Source organism: Rhopilema esculentum, chromosome 20, assembly GCF_057945365.1.
Source record: "Rhopilema esculentum isolate cy_ngs chromosome 20, ASM5794536v1, whole genome shotgun sequence".
NCBI lineage: Eukaryota > Metazoa > Cnidaria > Scyphozoa > Rhizostomeae > Rhizostomatidae > Rhopilema > Rhopilema esculentum.
Genome location: NC_142834.1, coordinates 12690117 through 12715096, shown reverse-complemented (window position 1 = coordinate 12715096; position 24980 = coordinate 12690117). Strand labels below are relative to the sequence as shown.

At 37.9% G+C, this 24980-nt stretch overlaps 1 protein-coding gene and 1 long non-coding RNA gene across 6 annotated transcripts in view; one reads left to right on the top strand and one right to left on the bottom strand.

Moving 5' to 3' along the window:
* LOC135687084 (papilin) overlaps positions 1-24980 on the bottom strand; it is a 103084-nt gene that overhangs the window by 55204 nt on the left and 22900 nt on the right. For 2 of the 5 annotated variants that reach the window (XM_089114323.1, XM_089114322.1), the window contains exons 3-5: positions 24051-24120; positions 16946-17049; positions 1767-1862 (exon numbers count right to left, since the gene is read on the bottom strand). The gene's annotated coding sequence lies outside the window, so the exon portion shown is untranslated. Of the gene's footprint in view, positions 1-1766; positions 1863-16945; positions 17546-24050; positions 24121-24980 lie in introns of those variants that run through there. The other 3 variants (XM_089114325.1, XM_089114324.1, XM_089114326.1) reach the window with 3 other exon arrangements.
* On the top strand, positions 4348-22363 carry LOC148957874 (uncharacterized). The gene is made up of 3 exons (XR_016145011.1): positions 4348-5494; positions 12900-13103; positions 20682-22363. It is a non-coding gene; the product is annotated as an uncharacterized LOC148957874 (long non-coding RNA).

The window sequence follows — 24980 nt, the reverse complement described above, 5'->3', positions numbered from 1 at the left end:
ATCATTAAACTATGATAAAGCTTTGATATCTAACCAAGTATAAATTCGCAATGATCCTCATTGCAATGATCCGCTTGAGGTCCCACAAGGCTCTTGGAACACCCCTATGCTTTTTGGCTCTAGCGGCCTCAAGCTAGCGCCTCTAGACACGTGTTTCATGAGTCAATTTGAATGAACCTCAGTCACAATGTGCTACAATCGTATGCAAAAACAATCGAAAGGGAAAGAGTATAATTAAGAAAAATTTGATTGAAACAAAAGACGTTTTCATAGATAAAGAATCCACTTTGAAGCAGCATCTTTATGAAAATTAGAATTTGAAAGATAATGTTTTTTTCTGTTCTAGAGTTGGCTAGGTTTTATAAAAAGAATTGACAGGAAAAGATGATGTTCAGATTTACGTTGAACATCAAGGTTTTAAGCCTTAGGAGTTGGGTTAGTTTAATCCAGGGCGGAACCAAGATGAAACCGGGGTGAACCAGGGTCAGTTTTATTTACACTATGAAAAACTAATCCAGGTTACTTTGTGTAGTGTGAATAGGGCTCTAGTCCCAATTCAGTTTGAATTACAGCCTCGACACAGCTTACACATAGGTGAAACTGGAGGTGGAATGTCCATTGCCTAGAGGTCCCTTGTACGTGGCTTTAGTTACATCGAAGAGATTGTCGGGCAGGACTGCTTGTCCCATGTGCCTAGGTGTCCGTTTTCCGAAATTCCTTGCATAAAGGTCAACTGAACTAGATTTTAGCTACATGAAAGAGATTTTCGGACAAGCTTGTTTGTGTGTTGTTCGTAGGTGTCCGCTGTCGGGAGATCCCCTTGTTTGGAGGTCCTTTGTGCAAGAATTTAGCTATAAGAAAGATTTTTCATAAAGGGTTGTTTGTACGTTATTCTCAGTTGTCCGTCGGGGGCGATTCCCGTTGTTTCGAGAATACTTTTTCAAGGTTTTGATAGAAAGGAAGAAATTTAGGCACAAAAGTATATCTCCTATGTTTGGTGATATTCCTTGTTCGAAGAAAGATATCGCAGGGAAGCATTGCGGAGCCCACTGTGGATGGTTAAGCCAAAAGAAATTCAGGTAAGCCATGCTAAGGTGGTTCAGCTGAAATTCTTCAAATTGAAAATACATGGCGAACCTTGATTTCATAGAATTCGTTTCAAAATTTCCGGTTCTGAATTATTGTAAAAAATTTCGAAGAAATTCTGAACTGTTTGAATCAAACGTCAGTATTTATAGTGTGCATTTGAAGGGACATCTAGAGACTTAAATGTGGGTGCAATGAAACTTAAACATTTTGACGATCAGGAGATCAGTTTAATTCAATTTAGGTCAAGTTTGAAAATCATGTTTGGCCCAATACTGGCGACGAAATTTCTCATTATTCAATGGATGATATTTTGTGACACCTAGATGCTACTGCCTAAGCTCTTAGAAAAAAACTGACAACTACAATATAATTTCAATATCATGAAGGTTTATGCTAAGTCCTAACCATAAATGAATGTAAAACTTTTGATATCTGATTTGTTTCTAGCCATTTGGATGAAAGAGTATTGTTAGCCAAATCTATCTTAATATATTAAAAGAGTTTCTCTTAAAGAGTCGAATGAAAGTTGAAATGAATGAAGAGAACATACAGATCATACACTGTGTCATACAGAGACATGATGAGCCTTTTAGATGTCCCAATAGTGCATGAATTGGGAAAATGCAAGATGAAAGCTGAAGATGGCACACACTTGGAATAAGAAACAAAGATATTACCTTGTATTTTGATGTTTGCTGCTGATCGACCAACACACGGCTTGAAAAGAAGGCAGATGGATGGGTCGAGTTCAAACAATTGCAACTAGCATATCACTACAATGCAGAAGATAAAGTAAAGAATAACCTTTTAAAAGTCAATTATAAGGTGATTAGGAAACAAAATATTTTAAATTCACCGGTGACCATATTGATTTATTTAAAAAACCTCAAAAATAACAACTGAAAACAACTTCTTGCTGAAGTGCCTCAGCGCCATTTCAGGACATGATAAAAAACAACTAGCGACATCGAATAAATGAGAATTAAGCTTTGCAGCAACTAAATGACTTATGGAATCAAACGATATTTAGATGCAATACTTTTTTGAAATTCATACAGACAAATGGTATGAAAGCATAGTTTTTCGCAAAGGTTGGGGTCACGTAAGCAAAAATTCGTCACGCCATTGGCTGTTTGCCTCGTCTATCAAATGTCATGGCTGTCAAAGAAAAAAGCATTAGAATAACCATCATGGGTACGCGCATTCACGTCATAAGGATTAATCCTGCATTCCTTTGTGGGAAAGACTTGATGCACGGCAAAAACAACGACTCTTTTTTCTAAAGCACGTGGAGAATTCTCAGGTCGTGCATTGCTGTTCTATTCAATGCATTGCTCTCTAGTGACGTTTACAATACTAACTAGAGAAGTACATTAAAAAAACCTAAAAATTAAATAATCACCATTCATACAAAAATTTGATCATGATATAAACAAGTTAGAATGAGTCAAGAGATGAAAGAAGATAAATAGACCTGGCTAAGGTGGTTGACCATGTCATATAGTTCCTCATGTTTTACTTGATACAGTATTTTTCTCATCTTGACACAGTACAGAGTAAAAGGAGCTTTAACTAGTTGATATGCATTTGTCTTGAATGTCTAAACAATGAAATCATGACTCAGTTATTTGTCCAATCAGTTCAGATACTTCGTAATCTTTGTACTATTCACACGCCATTCAGGTATTCAAATTCCTTAACTCGCAACGATAGTATGTTTATATATGGAGTATACATTCAGAGAGGCTCCACCAAGAACCGCCAACCCTACCTATATGAGCCAACCAAAGACGAAAATCCTTTTTATAGATTTTGTCACTTAATCTCCGTTCTAAGGCGAGGGGTAGTTTCAGACAGGAGTCAAAGAAACCGTTAGTGTAAGTCCATGAAGTGTCGTGGCTTCATTAAAGCGTGGGGTTATTTGTAAAGACAAGGCCGGAATAAGTACAAAAAATGAAAGGAAGAAAAGATAAGAAAATAACTGAATACTACAGGTTTAGTTTACGAGGCTTTGACAATCAAGTTATTTGTTCGTTGCTTGAAAGTGTTCATTACTAATAAGTGTCCGGCGTTTACTGTCTTAAAGATGGCACTGTGGAAGAACAGATACCGTTGGCACAATAGAGGAACATGTTGCACTGCTTTTCCAAAATATTAACTAACCATAAAATGCTTAAATTTATGAAAAGAAAAAGGTTATCTGTGTTTCTAAGGAACACTTTCCAGTAAGAATGGCTGTAACAGCTTTTCACTCGTGTAAACTTGGGGTCAAAACCAAGGTAACAAATTTGTTGACGGGAAAAACATTGTCATTGACGAAAATGGCTAAAAGTTGCTAAAATTGTCCACGAAATGGGATGAAAATTCCATTAAAAGACAAGGTGAGATGTTTGGCCTTACTAACAAAAGACCTATGACTCTGATTGAAGAAAAAGATTCTACGTGCCAGTTTGCAACAGATCGCTTGTGTTTTATTTTCATGTTTTTCCACTTCACTCTACGGTGCTTATACAATCAGGGTCAGCAAGTCTGGCAAATGACATATCTGATTTGACATAATCTGTCCGACATTGGTCGCATTATAATTTGATTCACATCCATCAGGCAGAAGCCGTACATATCTGCTTTTTATACCATGAACAGAAATAGAGTTCAAGTTCAAAGTGTGACTTCATCAAAATCTATTTGTAGAACCTTTGAATTTTAACCAGATTGGTTGAGAAACAGCAGAAAATAATTTCTCTACGTGTGCAAAATTATTTGAATCTGTTGCCAATTGATTGGATAGAGTAAGTGATAGAATTGAGTTTTATCAATGGATTATTGTTGCTTTTCCTGGTTCATTAATTTTAGAAACATAACAAAATTACAAAGATTTGATAGGAGATAGAGCCTGTGGGCATGTGAACGTGTCTTAGATAATTCGTATATGTTTCAGACTTACATTTGGTGGCATTTCAAGTTATTTGGACCACATTAAGAAAACATTTTTTTGTAACCAAGGGCTGGTAGCAAACACAGAAAGGCTCGCAGTGTTAAAGAAAAAGACGGCAAAATGAAACCGTGTTAACAAGAGGAACATGAAACCGGAGGAAAGTGAAAAATAATAAATCACTTACATTGGTAAATGTGGTGAATGTGTAATGCGCATTGTTATAATTTTTGAAGGCGAACGATGGTTGGCACTAAAAGGCTAAATTTGACATTAAGCATAAAAGAGAAATAAAGGGAAGACAGCAAAGAAGCTAGTTAGAAGCATAAAACATTATTCAATTTTGGGAGTAAAGGAGAAATACGGCAAGGAAGATTCCAAAAACAGTGTTTTACACGCAGTCAAGAATGCATGAATTCAAAAGAAATGCATTTAAAATGTATAAAATTTATAAAAAGATTGAACATTGCTTGACAACTATGCCAACCTTAAGGTGCAACATGACTCAAGTTAGGAGCATAAACGCTACCAGAGTCTATTTTTGATAAACGAACAAGCTTGAAGATGATATCAAAACTGCAATTCGATGGACATGCAAAATAGAAAAATGTGTCGCCTAAGCAGGATATTTTGAATGACGTAGAACAAGAAGAAATTTTGTTCTGTACCAGCCAAATAGAGATTTTTTCCGATGAAGAGTAGGGAGATAGGTGCTAGCATGCCCAAAAGAGAGTGCTATATGGTAATCAAAAGGTCTTGCTAACTATGAGAAAAACCTCTCACATCGCCCTCACTCAAGGTTGAGAACCTTCTCAGTTCAACAGTAGAAGAATCGACAATGAGTTGGATGTGAGGATGAAACACTTCAACACAGTCTGCCAAAGATAGCAAAATTAAGGTATTATGCAATGTCGTCAGTGACATTTCACACAAAGGTAATGATAAATGAGTTATGTTTTTCCATTGGACAAAAACAAAACGAACACCCAGTTTCTAGTTAAGAAGGAAATATGACTGTGGAAAGGTTATCATTTTTCAATCAAAAGAACATCATCCCATTAGGCCCTTCTATCAGATGATTGTTGAAAACTATTAATTTTCTTCTTACCCGTGACATGAAGAACCTACAATTAAAAATCTATTTCCGATTACTACATCGGAAAATAATGCAACACTTTCTTATACATAGAAAGGCGATGGAATGACGGTTAAGAAAAGCCTATTATTGATGAAACGATTAACATTTAGAAAAAGTACAAATTTAGGATCTCACTAGTTCTTCATTGAATTATCAAAAGTTTAATATCGTAAATTCGTAATGGATTCATTTAATACAATTTTATATAAACATAAATCCGGAAACTATTTTATATTCAGCCTCTTAAAAATAATCAATTGATACCGACCTACAGCAAACAACCGAATCAGATACGCTTCAGCTCATGCTATGCCTTTTTAAAATGTTTCCTTAATGTGAGGACCTCTCCGAAGACCCCCCTTTTAACCATTATTACAAGAACTGACTTACCCCCGGGAAGAGGACTTTTTAGTTTAGTTAGAGAGAGGGACTGTTCGAATCAAGTTAAGGAGTTGTAAAGAGTATTTGGTTTTTTATAAAGGTTTGCGTTGGAAAACTATGTCGTGTTTTGTGTGTTTATTGCTTGAAGCTAATTGATTTGCACTCGAACCGGGCCACATTTCTGGTGACCACGACGTGACAAGTAACTGTAAGTGCAAATCTTTTCAATTTTTTCTTTCAAAATTGATGTTCTCAAGAAGAAGCCACCCAGAAGAACACAGAAGTTGAAATGATGCAATTATTTGGCAATATCTTATCAAGATTTGTTGTTTTTCTCTCATGATTATTTTCGTGCTTTGTTGGCGAGGCTTGAGTCTGATTTTCTTGTGTCTTTCTCGATCTCTCAGTTGCGTTTGTTTACGTTAGGCCCGTTAAAGTTGTGCCATTGCGGATAGTCGAGACTGTTTTCGTGTATTTTAGTAGTATCAAAATGGCACTAACTGGGGAAGAAATTGATGATTTATTATTGGAATGTCATGGTCTACTGACAGGGATGCGCAAGGAGACACTTCATGAATTTTGCGATAAATTAGGGACAATCTCAGAGTCGTCCTATTTGGACAAAAGCCGTTTCGCAACCGTAAAATTGATTTTCGAGGAAATTGAAAAACTAACGGAGAAATGCAAAGAAACAGAAAAGGCAGCATTTCTCAAGGATATTCTGAAACAAATTACTGAGGTAAGGAGCGCAATTGCGAGCGGGGGAGATAAGCAACAGACACTGGCTTCCGTTAGACAGGATTTAGAGAAGGAAGTAACACTGTTAAAGGAAAAACAACAAAAAGAGATGGAAGCGTTGACTGATAAATTGAGTGCTGTCAAAATGAGGGCAGGGGGCGACGTTCATATAGATAATGATTTGAATGGACAGGCGACATCTGAAACAAATTACAGGGGCTTGCAAGCAATTCTAAAAAGGGAATTCAGAATTGTCGGGACAGTGGGGGCCCAGGGGCAAAAAGAACAGTTGTCCTATTTGAGCCTCAGTAGACAAGTGGAAAGTGGCAAAGAGCGCGGTTATTCCGAAAAGGAATTGGTTGACGGGCTCATAAAATGCATTCTGCCGGGAATACCCCTCAAAGATTATTTAGAGGCGATGCGAGAAATGGGGTTGGAAACTCTAATGAAAATTATTCGCGCCCACTATCAAGAGAAAAATGCTAGTGAACTATATGCTAGCCTCGCAAATTTGGCCCAGTCACCAACAGAAGATCCTCAAAATTTTCTACTACGTGCCCTAAATTTGCGGGAAAAGATAATTTTTGCATCAAAGCAGGAGGGGAGCAAATTAAAATATGATACAAGTCAGTGTCAGTCCATGTTTCTGCATGCAATCGAGACTGGACTTCTTAGCAATACTCTCAGAACGAGGATGAGACCACACCTACAACGCCCAGATGTTACAGATGCTGAATTGATTCAACAATTAAACCTCGCTGGTGCAGAAGAATCAGAAAGAAATGCCAAATTAGGAATAGGCCAGAAGGGAAAAGCAAAAGTTGCACAAGTCTCTTTGGAACAAAACACAAAGGGAAAAGCTGAGAGCCCCAAAAAGGACAAAGAAGCGGAAACACCACTAGCTCAAAAATTGCTGTCCGAAATCCAAGCGATAAAAGCAGAAGTGGCCTCTCTAAAACAAGATGTTAGCCGCAGTCGTGCTCAGTCCCCTGGGGAGGATAATAGAATATTATCTCAAGGGAGAGGAAGACCCCCTCGTGAAAACCGTCGGGGATGCAAGGAATGTTTCAAGAAAGGCCTTGGAGATAAGTGTACTCATTGCTGGAAATGCGGGAATAGTGCTCATTTTGCCTACAACTGCCCTCAAAGAAATGGACCGTGGCAGGAAAACTGCCCCCGGCTGCTGTCACGGGACAGCCAGTAGCCAAGGCAAATGATGTAGAGTCCCACCATTGTATAAGCTGCAAACAACTACACAAAAATATTTTTATTTGTGCTGCATGTGAAACATCAAAATATTGTAGTAAGGCATGTCAAATAAAAGACTGGGCTAATCATAAACAGATTTGTCTAGCGATTCAGGAACTCTCCGATAAGTTTGAAAGGGTTGAGCATGGAAGAGGTGACAGTGAGGATCATAGAGTCTTTGTTAGCCATCTCTCACCTCAAGGACAAGAAAAACTGTCGAAACTAGTGGGTAGAAAATGTTTGATCAAGTGCAATATGAATGGTATCGAGTTACCCGTACTTTTTGACACGGGTGCACAAGTATCAATCGTGAGTTCAAAAGAGCTTAGAAAACATTTTCCACAGTCAGAGATAAAAGATATCGCAGATCTCCTTGATCAGGACATTGAGTTAGAACTAACAACAGCCAATGGTTCAAAATTGCCATACAGTGGGTGGGTTAAGATGAATTTCAAGCTTCTGAATTCAAATGTAGATGCAGTAGAAGTACCAATGCTAGTAACTGAATTCGAACTTGAGCAGCCTATTATTGGGTACAATGTAATCGAAGAACTTATCAAAAGTCAACAACAAGTCCCAGATGAGACTAACCTTATCTCGCTGCTATCAGCAAGTTTCTTTCAGACGTCACAATCAGATTTAAATGCTTTTGTGAGTTTTGTTGACAGCAAGTCAACACCAATATTTTCCACTGTTAGAACAGGCAAGAAAAGCATTATTGTTCCAAAGGGCAGTACAGTAAAGATTTCATGTCGCAGCAAAGTTGGATTAATTAGCCGACCAACACCTATGCTGTTTGAGCCCGATAACGAGTTAAGCTTCCCCTCTGGTTTGGAAGTACACGAGTCTTTGCTCACTTTGAAAAGGGAAAATTGCGACAAGGTGGGAATATATGTCATTAACACTAGTGCACATGACATCACTTTGAAAGGACGTACAGAAATGGGTTTTCTGCAACCTGTTAGGTCAGTTACACCAGTTGAGTTGAAGTTCAAAGATCACAATGAAATGGATAAAGAAGGAAATCCAAAAGAACTCAAGTCTACAAAGAATGAGCAATACAGGACCAGTCAAAGACAATTAGAGGCTGACGAGAAGCTAGCAACGGACGTGATACCGAAAGTTACTTTAGGAAATCATTTGAGTGAAGAGCAAAAACGGAGTGTACAGCAGATGCTTTATGAAGAACGTGATGCCTTTTGCACAAGTAGCCAAGATGTAGGTTGCGCAGAGGGCCTCAAACATAAGATCATACTAAATGATACAACACCGGTGCAGAAACATTACATTGCTGTCCCAAGACCCTTGTACCCTGAACTCAAGAGATACATCGAGGATCTCCTGAATCGCAAGTTCATCCAGAAATCAAAATCGCCATATAGTAGCTGTTGTGTGATTGTCCGAAAAAAAGATGGCTCAATGAGGCTCTGTATTGACTACAGAGAACTAAATGATAAAACAACAGCAGACCGTCATCCAATACCCAGAATTCAGGACACGTTGGACAGTTTATCCGGAAACAAATGGTTCTCCACTATAGATCAAGGGAAAGCATATCATCAAGGCTTTATGGACCCAGAAAGTCGCCATTTAACGGCTTTTGTGACACCCTGGGGTCTCTATGAATGGATAAGACTTCCCATGGGCCTCAAAAACGCTCCAGCAGAATTTCAACGTTATATGGAGAGCTGTTTAGGGGAATTTAGAGACGAATGTTGTGCACCATATCTTGATGACGTCATTGTATACTCAAAGTCATTCAACGAGCACGTGGAGCATGTAAGAAAGGTTCTACGACGATTGAAAGAAAATGGTATCAAGCTGAAAGCTGAAAAATGTGACATGTTTAAGAAAGAAGTTGTATATTTAGGTCGAATCGTGTCTGAAGATGGTTATCGCATAGATCCAGACAGCACAAAAGCAATTCTCAAGTTACGTGACTACACACCAAAGACTATGGGTGAAGTTCGTCATTTGACAGGTCTACTGGGTTACTACCGTCGATATATAGAAAACTTTTCCAGAGTAGCAAAACCCATTTATGACTTACTCAAGGTTGAACAGCCATGCACTTCCAAAGTAAAGAAAAAAGACACACGTGGGAAAGGAGGCCAAGCATCATCGCGTGCGCCAATTGTCTGGCTAGAGCCGCATCAAAAAGCTCTCAATTATCTTATAAGCTGTCTTACCAACCCACCTATCATGGCCTATCCAGATTTCAGCATCCCATTTGTACTTCATACAGACGCATCACAAGAGGGACTTGGTGCAGTCTTGTACCAAAAACAGCAGGGGAAAATGAGAGTGATAGGGTATGCCTCTCGGACGCTATCTCCAGCTGAAAGAAAGTACCATTTACATTCCGGGAAACTGGAGTTCCTAGCATTAAAGTGGGCTGTAACTGAACAGTTCCGCGACTACTTGTTTTACGCTCCAAAATTCACAATATATACTGATAACAACCCTTTAACATATGTCATGAGTACAGCAAAGTTAAATTCTACAGGGTATAGATGGATAGCTTCATTGGCAGATTTTGAATTCACCATCAAGTACCGACCGGGTAAAGCGAATGTTGATGCAGACTTCTTTTCAAGAATGCCAACAAACATTGAGAAGTTCATGGAAGAATGCACACAAGAAACATCACGGGTGGATTTTGCAGCAACTCTCAGTGCAGTTACCACCAGGCATCAAGGTAATGTGTATTGGATCCATGCAGTTTCACTTAACCAAAATACTACCCAACTATTAGATGCAAACAAAATGGAAAAACACACTCCCCTGCCTCTGCAGAACATCTTACAAGCGCAGAAGGAGGACCCTGATGTTGCCCGTGTCTTAGCTTATAAAGAACAGCCAGTTAGGCCTTCGTTTCAAGATCGACATGGTGAATCAGCTGAGGTAAAAACACTAATGCATGAATGGAACAAGCTGATACTGGGAAAAGACAGAGCCTTGTACCGAAAGACAGCCAACAGGTTGCAGTTGGTTTTGCCAAAAAGATACCATTCTTTGGTACTCCGCCATCTTCATGATGAGATGGGACACTTGGGTGCTGAAAGGGTGACAGAGCTAGCACGAGATCGTTTCTATTGGCCGCACATGACGAGAGACATCGAACATTACGTAACCAAAGTTTGTAGATGCTTACAACGGAAAAAGCCATCACTACCACCACGTGCCCCTGCTCAAAGCATAGTCACAAGTCAACCGTTTGAGCTTATATCAATTGACTTTGTTCACTTAGAAAGAAGTACAGGGGGGTATGAATATCTTTTAGTTGTTGTGGATCATTTTACCCGTTATGCCCAAGCTTACCCTACCACGAACAAATCTGCGAAAACTGCTGCTGACAAAATATTTAATGACTTTATACTCCGATTTGGTTTCCCTCAACGAATCCACCACGATCAAGGTCGAGAGTTCGAAAATGATCTGTTCCACCACTTGGAACAGTTGACAGGAATTGCTCGTTCAAGAACCACACCCTACCACCCAATGGGTAATGCGCAATGTGAAAGATTCAACCAAACTCTCTTAGCCATGTTGAGATCAATGAGCGAACAAAAGAAAGCACGCTGGAAGGATCATGTGAATAAAATGACATTCGCATACAATTGCACACGTCACGATAGTACAGGTTTCTCACCCTTTGAGCTTTTATTTGGTAGAAAGCCACGATTACCTATTGACATTATTTTCGGAAATACTAAAGTAACAGCAGTGAAAGGATATCCAGAATACCTTAAGCAATGGAAGAATGCGATGACAGATGCTTACCGTATTGCTGCAGAGAAAACTGGACAGTGTGCAGCACATGGTCGGGAGGAATATAACAGAAAAGCAAGAAGCTCTGACCTAAAGCCTGGGGACCGAGTACTTGTAAAAAACGTAATAGAACGAGGAGGCCCTGGAAAGTTGCGTTCATTTTGGGAGGAAAAGATTTATATCGTTCTAAACAGAAAAGGTCCCAATGCTGCTGTTTATGAGGTGCGTCCAGAAAATCAAGATGGAAGGACAAGGGTTCTGCACAGAAACCTTTTAATGCCTTGCCCCTTCCTTCCCCATGTAGGAACCCCACAGGACACAAGAAAAGGTCACACAAAAAGAAAAGCAAATAATGCTGCAGAGATCGAACACGTGCCATCTAAAAGCCCAGAATCGTCATTCCCCGAGGTCAACATCCAAGACGATGACGAGGAACAATTTCCAACATTTTCACCAAATCAGTTGGAACAAGCGAGCCATTATTTAGAAGAACCATTGAATAGAGAGTTGATAGGGAACAATGAAGGTGATACATCACAGCTCCAGGACGGGGATAGCCACAGGGATGTGGGACAGGGGCCCACCACCATGGCTGAAAGTAATCAGGGCAGACAAGGGAAAGTACCAGACAGTGAAGTGCGGTTACCTGATCAATCAGTTTCTGCTAGTCCACCTCCTGAGCAAGAACGCCCAAGAAGAACTAGAAATCCGCCAACAAAATTGTCGTATTATGGGTTAGGAACACCAGTGGACAATCAAGCAGGAATCTTCTCAATATATCCACTTGCATTAACACCGCAGACTAACTTTGTGCCATTTATGCATCCGTCATTTGCTGGACAGAGGCAACCGCTTGTACCACCACAAAGACAAAATATGTTTCGACCAGTCCAGTGTTTCACACCATGCGGACCTATTGTTTACTATTAGTAAGACTTATACGGTGTTGACTATCGTTTATGATATCAAATTAAAAGTAACTAACACTTAAAAAAAAAAAAAAACAACATCCAAACTACGCAAATAAGAGGGTCTATATGCCTAACATGATTTTTCATAATCGCTACTACTGTTCAATCACAGTGCAAGATAAGTTTCGCTGCGCAGCAAAGAAAAAGTTTATATCCAGTCGAACAATGATACATTGTTGCTGATCTTGTGGATGTAATCAGGACTCAATTAGGATTCAGCTCAAAGGACATTGATTATGTAATTCAGGGCTCATCGAGACGTCGAATTGTCCTAGTAATCACTATTCTCTGTCAGAGCATAAGAGATTGAACGGTGAACGTTGTTATCAATGTGTCTCCACAAGAACTTTACATCTCGGAGACTGAAATGTCCAGAAGACATTCATTTTGTGGGGGGAGAGTGTGAGGACCTCTCCGAAGACCCCCCTTTTAACCATTATTACAAGAACTGACTTACCCCCGGGAAGAGGACTTTTTAGTTTAGTTAGAGAGAGGGACTGTTCGAATCAAGTTAAGGAGTTGTAAAGAGTATTTGGTTTTTTATAAAGGTTTGCGTTGGAAAACTATGTCGTGTTTTGTGTGTTTATTGCTTGAAGCTAATTGATTTGCACTCGAACCGGGCCACATTAAGCCTTGCTCACAAAGAACTGACATTTAACCGGAACTATAGAAATTTTCTGGTTCAAAAACCAACCTTGCTTGCAAAGTTACAAAACAAGCCACAGATGCTTAGCGAAGAAGTCAACAGATAGTGATGTGTATACCCGGTTTCAAAAATTGAACCCGGTTGTTTTTTCCAAGCACCAAGTCAATTTTCCTCAATTTGATGATAAAGGTTTGTAGGTTCATTCTACATTTGTGCGCATCAAAGTCTTACAAGCCAAGAGTATGAAGAAATATTTCTATAAGAAAAAGTCTTTCTAAACAGCAAAGAGAAAAAGAATGAAACTGAGCATTGCAAAAATAATTGCAATCTTGTTCATTCTTTGAGTTCATTTTGATGTGAATTACAAAAATTATTAGCATCAAACTTTAAAGCATTCATCATTCGGTTGTGTATAATATCATTGTCATGTGACATTCATGTTTCATACAAACTGCACCAAATATTTCCTGTTAAATATTTGCAAATACTTTTGGCTACCACGTTATATGACCAAATCAGTAAAGAATTTGTCAAAATGTTTGACGATAGCCGAAAAATTTGTATGAAATACTTGCATTTCTGAAGAAGTTGCAGGATTCAATTTAATGCTGAGAAAAAAGGAAATGTGTAGGCATGGTGAAAGGCTCAGTGTGATCCACAGTTCGATTGGAAATTTCTATAAAATAGGATCTTGACTGTTATGAACCCGAATAAAAACCATTCCTATTCTTATCATTAATGACCAAGATGAAACTGCATCAAAGAATGGATGAATTGGAGTGAAAAATTAAGAGCAAGCAAAAACATTGAACGACATAAGGGATTGAAACTTCATCACCAGTATTTTCAATTTTGTCATCCAAAACCTCCAACAACCATGAGACAAATTAGTCATAAAAAAGTACCAACAGCAAAAATTTGATGAGCATATTACAAGACAAGTTAAGGATTGGTTCTTTTATTTCACAGAAACAAATGATAAAATATTTCTGGTTTTTTAAACTATCTTATGTTCAAATTGTTCATGGTTTTACCACACAAATATTCTGATCCAACGCTGGCAACTACCATCATTAGATACCAAGAACTTTACCGAACCATATTGAGCCTTTCTTACATCAAGAGGTAGATTGAGCTCTTGATGTTGGGAAGTCAGTCTTCTATTGCTTGCATCACACGTTGAAAGCATGTGATCAATAACACACGTGATAAAGCAGGCGAGGTGCAGTGCATAAGCAGTGCATTCTTATCCGGTCGGAACTTTTATCTTTCAGATGATACCAAGTTAGGTTTCCTACTCCGGTATATTGTGAAGAAGTTTGTTTTTGCTGGCGCTTAATTGAAAGCGCTTAAACCGAGGTAAGGAAATAAGAAAATTGTATGGTCTATGTAAAGTTTGTCCAATAAAAGGTGGATTAAATGTCGGCAAAATGCTAAGAAAAAGGCAATAGCAGGATTACATCTTCTTTGTATGCCAAAAACGAAAAGAGTGGAGTATATTAACCAAAGTAAAAAGAGGTAACAACTTTAAATGGTAGAACAGGAATTCCATTGCTGTGAGTATATTGACATAGTATAGCAAACGTACTTGGAATGTGTTGAGAGGAATGGAATAGAGTAAAACTGCGAGCGAGGAACACAAAAGAAAGGTCTGTTCGGTAACTGAAATCTTATAAAATACCGAATAAATAATGCGAGTTAGCAAAGCAATAAACTTTTTTCATAAAGTATTTTCAAGGAAACTTCACAGTGGCAGGAGGGATACGTTCAAAGACATTTTATCACGAGGAAAGGCCAAAAAAGAAACAGAACAACCAGATTAACAAATCTATACAATGGAGCCTCCATTAACAAACGCTTCTTTACAACCGACACCTCTCAACAACGGACAGATATTTTCGTCCCAAATGGTCAAAAAACTCTCAAATGAACCTCTATGCAACAGACAATTACACTGGTCCGAACATTGTCCGTTATATGGAGGCTCTACTACTTCCATTTTCGACCTTTAAAAGCCACCAATGAAACTCAAGCAACGGACATCTCCCAATAACGTACACTTCCAAAAAGCAGACGAAAAGCTTTGTCTCGCGATATCCTCCGCTAGTCAAAAGCTTTTCGCAAGAAAATAATGAACACATAACTGACAGTAGCTAGCAATAACCAACAGTAACTTTTGTTCTGTACGTGATTGCGTTGTGTACTTATACTGTAATATGCGTATGGTTGCCCTCTTTTAGATGATAACTGCTGACTCTCATACGGATAATTTAGCCTAAACCAAGTTGCAATTAATCTATTACTTAAAATGCAGTCTAGCTTGTGAGAAAAAGCTTGAAGTTAACATCACTTGAATGACATTCACGCCAAAGGAAACCAAGGCCATTCTTTACTGAATAAGCAAACAAAATTCTTCTCCCAATCTTCACAAACACATTGGCCAAAACCAAGTGTATTCGGAAGATCATCTTCAGATAAACAAGACCTTGCTGCCAAATAGAACAAGAGCACAGCTAACGTTTCCCTTCGTTAAGAGGGATTATGTTGATACTTAAAAGATTATGAAGCAATACAAGATCGTTTTACACCAAAATTGTAATTCAAATCAGCCTTTGGGAAGTCTTCCACCTTCAAATCGGATATTAAACGCCAATCAAACTTTTAAAATGTCACTGAGAACCGTAAATCCCACTTATTGGCATTCAAACTTTTCAGGCAAAACTTTTATGCTTCTTTGCTAGTTCTTGAGAAAGTATCCACTTGCATATCGAAAACACTGGTACCCTGACCACAGCTTCATATAAATTGTGGCTTTATTGGCATTAAGATATTGGCATTCTAACTAATTCTGATTTCTTCCCCTTTCCATTCTTAGCCTAAAAAGCTGTGCTCATCGAGCAGTGTCCTAGTCCTTTCACTCGATGTGACAACACTTCGTGATTCCTATGCTTGGAATTACAGAGAGTTGGCGAGTCTCCTCAAGGTGGGTGAAAGTTTGTTCACGACAGGAACTCGGACGCCAGAACAAAGGGTTCTGCGTCCCTAATCGCTATAGCATCCACACACTTCTCAATGCAAATAGACCATTTAAAAAAAGCAGCTTAGCATTAAGATACCTAGAGTTCGTAAACAGGAAATGAATAGGAGCTAGGGGCCTTAAGCCCCCAATAGAAGATCAATTTGAAAAGTATATTTCATAGCAAGTAAAAAACCTCAATGCTCGTTTAAATTTGAGAAAGACAATAGAACAACACCCTGAATTATTGTCTACCACATTTCTCGGGTAGTCGTGCGCCTTTCAGGCTGCCTGGTGAGAAGGTAATCAGAAAAAAGTCGGTTGGTTCGTTGCAGTATTTTCGTCCACAGTCCCTCCGAAAATTGACGACAGAATTCCCCCGACAAGAAGAACTTATTCCCCGATAGAAAGCTACTCTGCAGCTTGCGAATTCTGCAGTTAACAAAGTCAAACAAACTACAACAAAATATATTGTCCTTCTTTGGAGATTCTTCGACAAACATTTGTTTTACCTTGATGGTAGAGTTAGAGCCGTAAACATCTACGCCCCCGTCTTGTGAAACTACAGGTTTTCTCTTAGATTATATGGTAATATCATACAGAGGGAGTTTGCGAGAATAAACAGGGGTGAAGTTACGAGATTAAGAGCCGCTGGTATACCTCAAAAGCGTTATTCATTAATGTTTTAAAAAAATACCTTTTGTTCCGATATGAATGACAGAGTTTCACCATTGCAGCATCAAGACCATGGCATTTGACCAAAAATAACGAATTTAGAAATCAACAAAAGGCTGATGATTATAATGACCGAGAAAAGTGGATATTGAAAGCTTAGTTTGGGGCATTACGGCGTCAAACCACACTGAATGGTATGTAAACAATCGAGATGATGAGATGTATGTCGAATTTGAAATAAATGGAGCTTCGAAGCATTCTGATCTGAGGTATGCATCGAAATCGCATAAAATATTATTCGCTTAAGGTTATGCAATAGAAAGTAACAAAATATACTCACATTTAAAATCTAATTGAAGGAAACCACAAAGTGTCGTGTGCGATAGGTTTCTTGCCACGAGGCCTGTCGCACAGCAATGAACAGCTCTTGCAAACGGCACCGATCTACAAGCGAAAAGCGGAGGATTACACGCTGATCAAAGAATACAGGCCACTGTTATTACGGATCAATTTACCTCTCGCGCAGGATCAAAGAAGCTTAAAGCCGATATTTATAGCAGAATTACAAAATACCAACCATGAGAATTTCATACTAGACAGTAAAGGCAGGATGACTGCCTGTATTGACTGGTTGATTGTGTTATCATCCTCATAAGAAGGCGAGAGAGGGCGTTTTAGGGACATTCTATGTCTCAGATCTTTGAAATGCGAGAAAAAGTATTAATGCAAAGAGAACTACAATGAAATATATATATATATATATGTATAGTTATTTTTCTATAAGGTCTTTTCCCCAAGAGGCCCTCCATCTCCAGTCAGAACCTTTAATAAGCCCCCTATGTCAATTGTGCCCTTTCAAATCTTCGTTTAGAAAAGATCGTAAAGACGTTTGCGGAAATCTAGAGAAGCTTCTGTTGTTTATGGCCCATAACTTGATTTTGAAATTTTCCTAACCTTCTTGCTTTCAATAGCTTTAAAACATAAAGTCCGGCAAGAAAGCGAAAAATCACGTTGATTATTGAAAATCCCCCGTTACTATAAAGCCCCCTCCTTTTGAACACGGAAATAAGATAAGAAAAAGGCACTTCTTTCGAATGAGATCTCGTTCATACTACCACCTCTGGTAGATCACGTGTTTTAACATTCTAATAATAAATAAAATTAACTTGTGCAGATGCACTGCATTTTTGACTTCCGTGTTTCTATTAATTTGGTTGTTTCGAAGAGAAAGTTATATATTATTTCGAGAGTAACCCATATCCTTGTATAGCAGGTTTAGAACAGAGTCAAGAACAGTGTTTACCCTTCTTCTCACAGAGGTGGAGTCCTTAAACGTAAAAAAGGGGTGATGTAGGGATCGTCTAGAAGCCACACCCAAGATCATACCCATGGTCACACCCTGTATACCTGTATTTGTCTTAAAGATTCTCTGTTTTGTATATGAAACCATTCAAACTAGTTACGACTTTTAATCGTAAATCGTAAGTATAACGTCTTTTAATGAATAATCAAGGAAAGGATAAAATAAAAACTGGAACATAATGTACGCATTAAAAGATACTCCTCCAACCTTTCTTGCCAAATTCACGAGCTCTATCTCATAACTCAACCTTCATTCCCAGGTATGGTAGCCTTTGGAACGATCTACCCTCTTTCTGCTTCCTAGACTCTTAAAACCTGCCTTTTCTTAAAACGAAAACAAACTTGATCTTACTAAACTCTTTCAAATCCCTCCCTCTTTCCCCTCGTTAGGGCTTTGTCATAGGCTCCCGGGCATTTCTAAACATAACCAATTAAAAAATGTAGCATTTCACATTCACCTCCATGCTTAATACAATGTTTGCTTTGTATCCGCTTGTACCAAACTGTATTTTCATAAGAATCAATTTGCGCTCTAACCTTCGGTCAACTATGTACAAAATAACAAACCAACTGTAGTATTTTGTAAGAAAAAAGAAATACATTGAATGGAAGTCCATTAAGTCATAAATTTTCAGATGAGAAAATTTTGGATCATAAAGTTTTTTGAAAATGTTTTCCATCGCTTCTTGTTACAGTTTTTGGACAGGTCAGTTCATTTCTTTGGCCTTCTGTATTGTTTCTGTTGACCAGTTCATGGCTATGTGAAGCAATATTGACGATAACGTTGTTATGAAGAAACTCCCTAATTGAAGCCCCACAGCATCTCAACAAAACAGAAAACTACGCACATTACTTCAGCGCAACTTAACATAACTTAACACTAGAGAACAAAAAAGGAACACAATAAAACACAACACAACACGACACAACACAACACGACACAACACAACACAACACAACACAACACAACACAACACAACACAACACAACACAACACAACACAACACAACACAACACAACTCTAAAAATACTGCACAACAAAACATGACACAACAGAACTTCATTTCGGTTAAACAAATAGAATTTCTGAAAATGATTAACCTACTAAAAAATAAAAACTTAGAAATAGATCTTTTTCAATCCTAGAATTCACTTCAAAGAAGATAGCAATGAGTTACCTCCTGGTTAGAACTGAAGCCTCACTGTGTCACCATTCACAAATGAATATTAATTTCCAGTCTGATCGTACCCATGTCAACTTATCCGCGTATCGTATACAATTCGTTACCGCCTCCAATTCTCACTACTCCCATTAAAACAAGATCAATTATGCAATGAAGCTGGGACTGTTGGATTAGTGATCGAGATTAACTGCGTCGCGAAAAGAAAGCCTAAAACCTGGGCACTCATAGAGCGTCGAGGAGCCAAGGCCCTTAAAAGGATTTTCGTTTCAATAGAGAGATGTACCTAGCTTTGGTTGGCATACACCTGCAAATCGTAAATAATACCTTTAAGGAAACATTAATCCTGTTGGCAACAACACTTGATGAAAATTGTTTAAGTTACTTTTTGACTTTAATTTGTCTTAATAACCATGGAAGCCAAGATACAATCATGAATAAATACTTTGAAGAGCAAGACATATTTCAAATTGACCCCTACGTCTGGTGACCACGAAGAATTTGTGAACATCGCAGCACTTAGGAGTTTTAAAAAATTAAAATAAAATAATCGCTCAGAAGGCAGGTTTTTACGGGCATTTCGATCACATATAAACAGAAATAAAGTTAATGCCTGTCTGCCTGTGTAATGAATGACTTTCTCTGTAAAAGAGAAGCTTCTGTAGTCTGAGGTGCTTCCAAATGCACAACAAAACTTTTTTCTAAAGGCAAGAGTAATAGAATAAATGTAAACCTAACACAAAAAGTGTATGAATACGTTTTTAAAGAATTGCAAGAGAAAAGAAATAAAGTATAAACACATCAATTTTAAATTTAAATTGCAATGGGTTTTTTGCAAGTGATTAATATTTTTCGAGCAAAAGAAATGGAGGTTGATGAGTAGAAACATATGGTAACCACTAAAAATTTTGGATACAAGTGTCGATTATTTAAAAAGAATAAGGACAAGAACGGTGTCTTGGCAGACACGGGTAATAATTAGGGCCTTTTGGAATCGCCAGTAATTTTTCATACTCTTCTACTATATAAAATAATAAGCAGTTTGGAATTTCAACATTTTGCACGGAATAGATATCATTTTAAGAAAACTATAACATCCACGTTCGATCCAGTCCTAGCTCTAATCCATTGATTGGTCAACCTCAACAGTATTGTGTTTCTGATTGGCCTTTTTCGATCCACAACTGGGTATATATATTTTCTAGCGTAGAGTTTTCGATCTATGTTCCGGCGTGTTAAACTCTGAAGAGTGTCAGACGAAAAGCTTTAGTTTACTAAATGTTCCTAACATCAAATCAAATCATGTATTCTTTCTTTACTGCTCTCTTCTATTGAACTGGAATTATCGAAAGTCCTGCACTCTTACGCAGACTTCAAGCTATCCTCTGTAAAATATTCTACACTTTTTACTTTTTAAAACAAAATGCCTGGCAAAAGAACCAATAACTTAAGTCTTTTTCTTTTTGTAATTTCATTTATATTCTCGAATACTACCACTTCAGCTCCCTCTACTAAACAATCTTGCAATTTTAGGTAATTATCCTACAAGTCAAAACTTAGAAGCATTCAAGAGGAAAGGGTGATGGATGAATTCGACATTTGAAAGTGATGTGAGTTTCCAAAACTTCTGCAATGATTGGCCGGTCGTAGCAATACGAGTACCGGCTTGTGACGTCATCAAGAAACCCTTATATACTTCTCGGTGTGCAAAACTAGCTATATATGTTCCAAATTGGGCGAGATATGGCCAATGAAAGATTTGAAGTTTGCAAACGGATTACTGTAATTCTGGCCTGGTTCATGAAGTTATGAACCAAGACCAAATTACAGAGGGATGGGGCAAGAGCCTGTGCTCAAGTGGCCATAGCTCAGCCAATTCGTAATGCCTTTAATTGATTTTGCATATTTGTAGATATTAAATGATGCTCGTCCAGATTTTGGGATCAGAATTTAAAAATTCTAAAAATGGATTTTTGTGGCGTTAAAACTTCGGTACTCTTTTACAGAATATTCAGGCAAACCTTGGCCTAAAAATTTGCCTAAAATTTTTGTTCTGACACTGCCTAACTTGAATCAAGAAAAACCGCTTTAAATATAGGCACGGTGAACAGATAGTCCAATTTAAAGACTCTCTAGCCAGGACCAAGTAAAGCTCCCGTGATTTATAACGGCTGATGAATCTATGCTTAGTCTTTGTGTCGATTAATCCAGACTTGATCTGGAAAACCATGGTTGAAATATCAAGAATGCCTTAATAAAGTTTAAAAACGATGAATAATGCTTTTGTTGTCGATTAGATACAAGATCATTGCAAACATTTAGTTTTGAAATATCTCAGAAAGGAAAATAGACCTCAAAGCATTGACAAAAACGAGAGAGGAAAAATGGGTGATCACTTTCAGGAATCTAGGGTGGTCAAAATGGGGGAGGGGGCGCTTTTTCAAATGATATTCCTAAAACAAAAACTTAACAATTGGTCACTAGTTTGCAATTGACAATAAGGGGGTGAATTCTCCCGTTACACTATTCCTCTGTATCAAAGATCATTTTCTCTTTGCTTATGATTTGGAATTTTCGGTCAGGAAACTACCCTTGCATTTTTCTGTCAAGCTGAAAACCAATATTATCAGATTACAAAATTCTGATTATCTCTTCATTTTCGAAAACTTTTTCAAGTGAAATGACTTTGGACCGTTATTTCAACCTAAGAAAAGCGCAAGATGAAAGCACTTGAGATAACCAACATTGTGTACCAACAATAAATATGCCAGTCACTAGAGTTTACTAACAGAATAACATTGAAATGTTCGTAGATAGAAACCGAAAAAATATTTTGACTATGAAACGTTTAGTATTGTATATTATTTTTGTTATTATCGTCTCGAAGCTTCTGTCTTTATTTGTATTTACATGACCGGTAAAAACAATTGCTACCTTACAGATGAGGCAAAAACGTATCATTTTCCAGGCGTACCTGAAGCTGAAAAAATTGTTGAAAAAAATCTAAAAATGCTAAACAGACATTCGAATCTTTACAGTTATAATAAAAAGATTTAAATTATCGATAAATTTGCTCTAAGTTAAACATTTGATAGTGAAAAGAAGAAGGAAAAAGGACTCATGATCTTATTCCCTCTCGCAATAATTTCAAAAAATGTACTTAGAACCGTACAAAAGGTCGCCTTGCTCTCGGCTTTTAGCATTTTTGCCCCCCCCCACCCAAAATGTATTAGCCCCTTCAATTTCTTACATGTTCCGCGGTCCCTGACCCTCCACCCACATAGTTTAGAGGCTCAAGCTACGCCACTGATCTTTTCGGCGACCATATCTTAGCGGAAGCTTGCTGGGAGAAAAATCAGATTTACAAACTTATGCAAAGCGGGTAAATGTGGTTCGTGTGAATGGCACGTATTGGCCACACTATCACTCAAAATATTAATCTAAACCTTAGCTTCGGTTTTTTCTAATCCTGTTTTAGCAACACCACAAGACGTGGCTCCACGACCAAAAAACTGTATTTTGGGCGCACTCTCTATTTTTCTTAATTTTCATAATAACGCTACAATCAAATGTTAACAGAAGGGTCAAAAGCGGTATAGAATTGAATAACACGTATACTGTAAGCAGGACTGCCAAGGGGGGGGGGGCAAAGTGGCTCGGGGCCTCGAGGTCTTGGGAGCTTTAATAAGAAATGAATACAATTTTAAGAGTTAAATTAATCAAATGTAAAAAAGTATACTTAAAAATGGTAAAAAATTTCAAGGGTTGCCAGAACATGGCTGCAAGAATTATCTGAAAATGTATTTTAAGCTCATCTAATGGGCGTGGTAACAAAAATTTTCAAAATTAAATAAGCAAGCAAGGAACTAATCAGAATGGGAACATAGCAATGTCATCGTAACAAAATCGCTCCAAACCCCGGCCTCCCTCCCAACTACTCAAAGCCTCCAAGCCCCGCATCCGAAGAGGTTGCAGTCTAATCTTTTCCTTCGCACTAAAGACAATAGTAAGGCTTATATGTTGACCAGTTAAATCACTTCGTGCAAAACAGCTATTACAACATCATGATTGCGGTAGAATTTATTTTTAAAGCTGCAGATGTAGAGTAGTAATTCTAATTTCTTGATTATTTCAGAGTATTACATAGCTAGCTTATTACAGAACTCAACTATCATCACCAAGTGTATGATTTAATGGTATCTATGCCAATCGCTTAAATTAGAATATGTCTAGCACTGAACATCCGCAAATCTATGACATTTATCAACCAGTTCTACGGAACTACCAAGATCTAAACTACCTTCCCAAAGTGTATGACATGGTGGCACCCGTAAAGAACATCTTATACTTTTTATTCATAACTGTTAAACCCGTTTATCACAAACTGGTTGAATTCATACCAAACTTAATGTCTGTTTCAATTCAATGGTTTAATAAAAAGTAATCTAAAATCTTGTTAAAACAGAATAAAAAATGTCTAAGGCAAAGGTTGAAATTTCTCTTTAATGGGGCTAAATAACTGTATTGCTTACATAGGCAAACAGGTAGCCCGCAAAATACCATGGTAGTCAGAGGATAGGTGTTGAACGATAAAAATCTCAAGACAAACGGTATAAACAAAATACAAACCAATAATTTTTTTATTAGAAATAAACGCTCTACTGAAGTACGAAAAGTTTTGTCGCATCAGGAAACAAAGATTACAAAAACGCAGAGTTGAAAAGAAGAGTGTTGATTTTGTTGAGAAATCTGAATCAGGAAGAAAAAGAACGAGGTAGACAAAATTTCTCAAAAACGGAGTATATTTTAAGTCATTTGTCTGGTAGACTGAGAATCAATCGCAAAAGAAAAACCCTTAGAAAATTACGAAGTCGTTAGTGCTAAAATGAAATGTCGTCTCACCTTAAAGATCTTCCTGCTAGAATCTTTTAACACGTCTTGAGCTGAGATGTGCAGAATAAACTAGAGGTACCTGAGGGAATAACAAACAAGGGAATTTAGCAAATGCAGTGGAGCGTCAAATCCCATATGGGAACTGTACTTTTGACTAGAACATAAGCACTGCTAAGCTGCTCAGCTTACGTGCGAAGGAGAAGAAACCAACTTTGCAATGACATTTCACAGAATAAGATTCATCTCGACTGTCTATGGGAAAGCAATCAGGATGTTTTCGGTACTTAAAGACAAATATAGTATCTTTGATATTAGTGGTATCCAGTTAAAAGAATCAGCAGTGCCTTGTCAGCAGGGCCTTGTCATCAGGGTTTGGAGAGGTTGTACAACTGGGTTGGTGGTCTGCAAAGATAGATTACTCTCAAGCAGGGCCAGGGGCTTACAACTGGGGCTCAAGAAGTTGGGGTTGATTTGGTGGGGCACAAGAAGAAACCTCATTATCATGCCTTTTTAATTTACAAAAAGTACTGCGAATGTCGTTTTTAAGCAATGTGCTTCATAATATAATTACTTAGCATGAACTAGGTTAAAAAATAACTTCAAAGCCAGCAAAAAAGGGGATCGACCTTTAACAATAAGATTAGTCCTGTCGAGTGCTTTTTCAGTCAATTAGGATTGAACATTAAAAACTGATCTCAAAATGCTATTGAAACTGTATAAATGCATAAGAATTTAAACAAATGAAGGTTTGTTGAAGGAAGCCCAATATGAGTGACGAGGATTGTCATCTAGGCACTTGACTTTATGACAATTGGGAGTTTACACACTCAAAAGCTATAAAAGGCTGACAGGAGTAGCGTTCAGCAAGGCTGCTTTGTGCATGGCTATAACACTGCAGTTATAAAAAAGTTATTATATAAATGCCATAGCTAAATATCA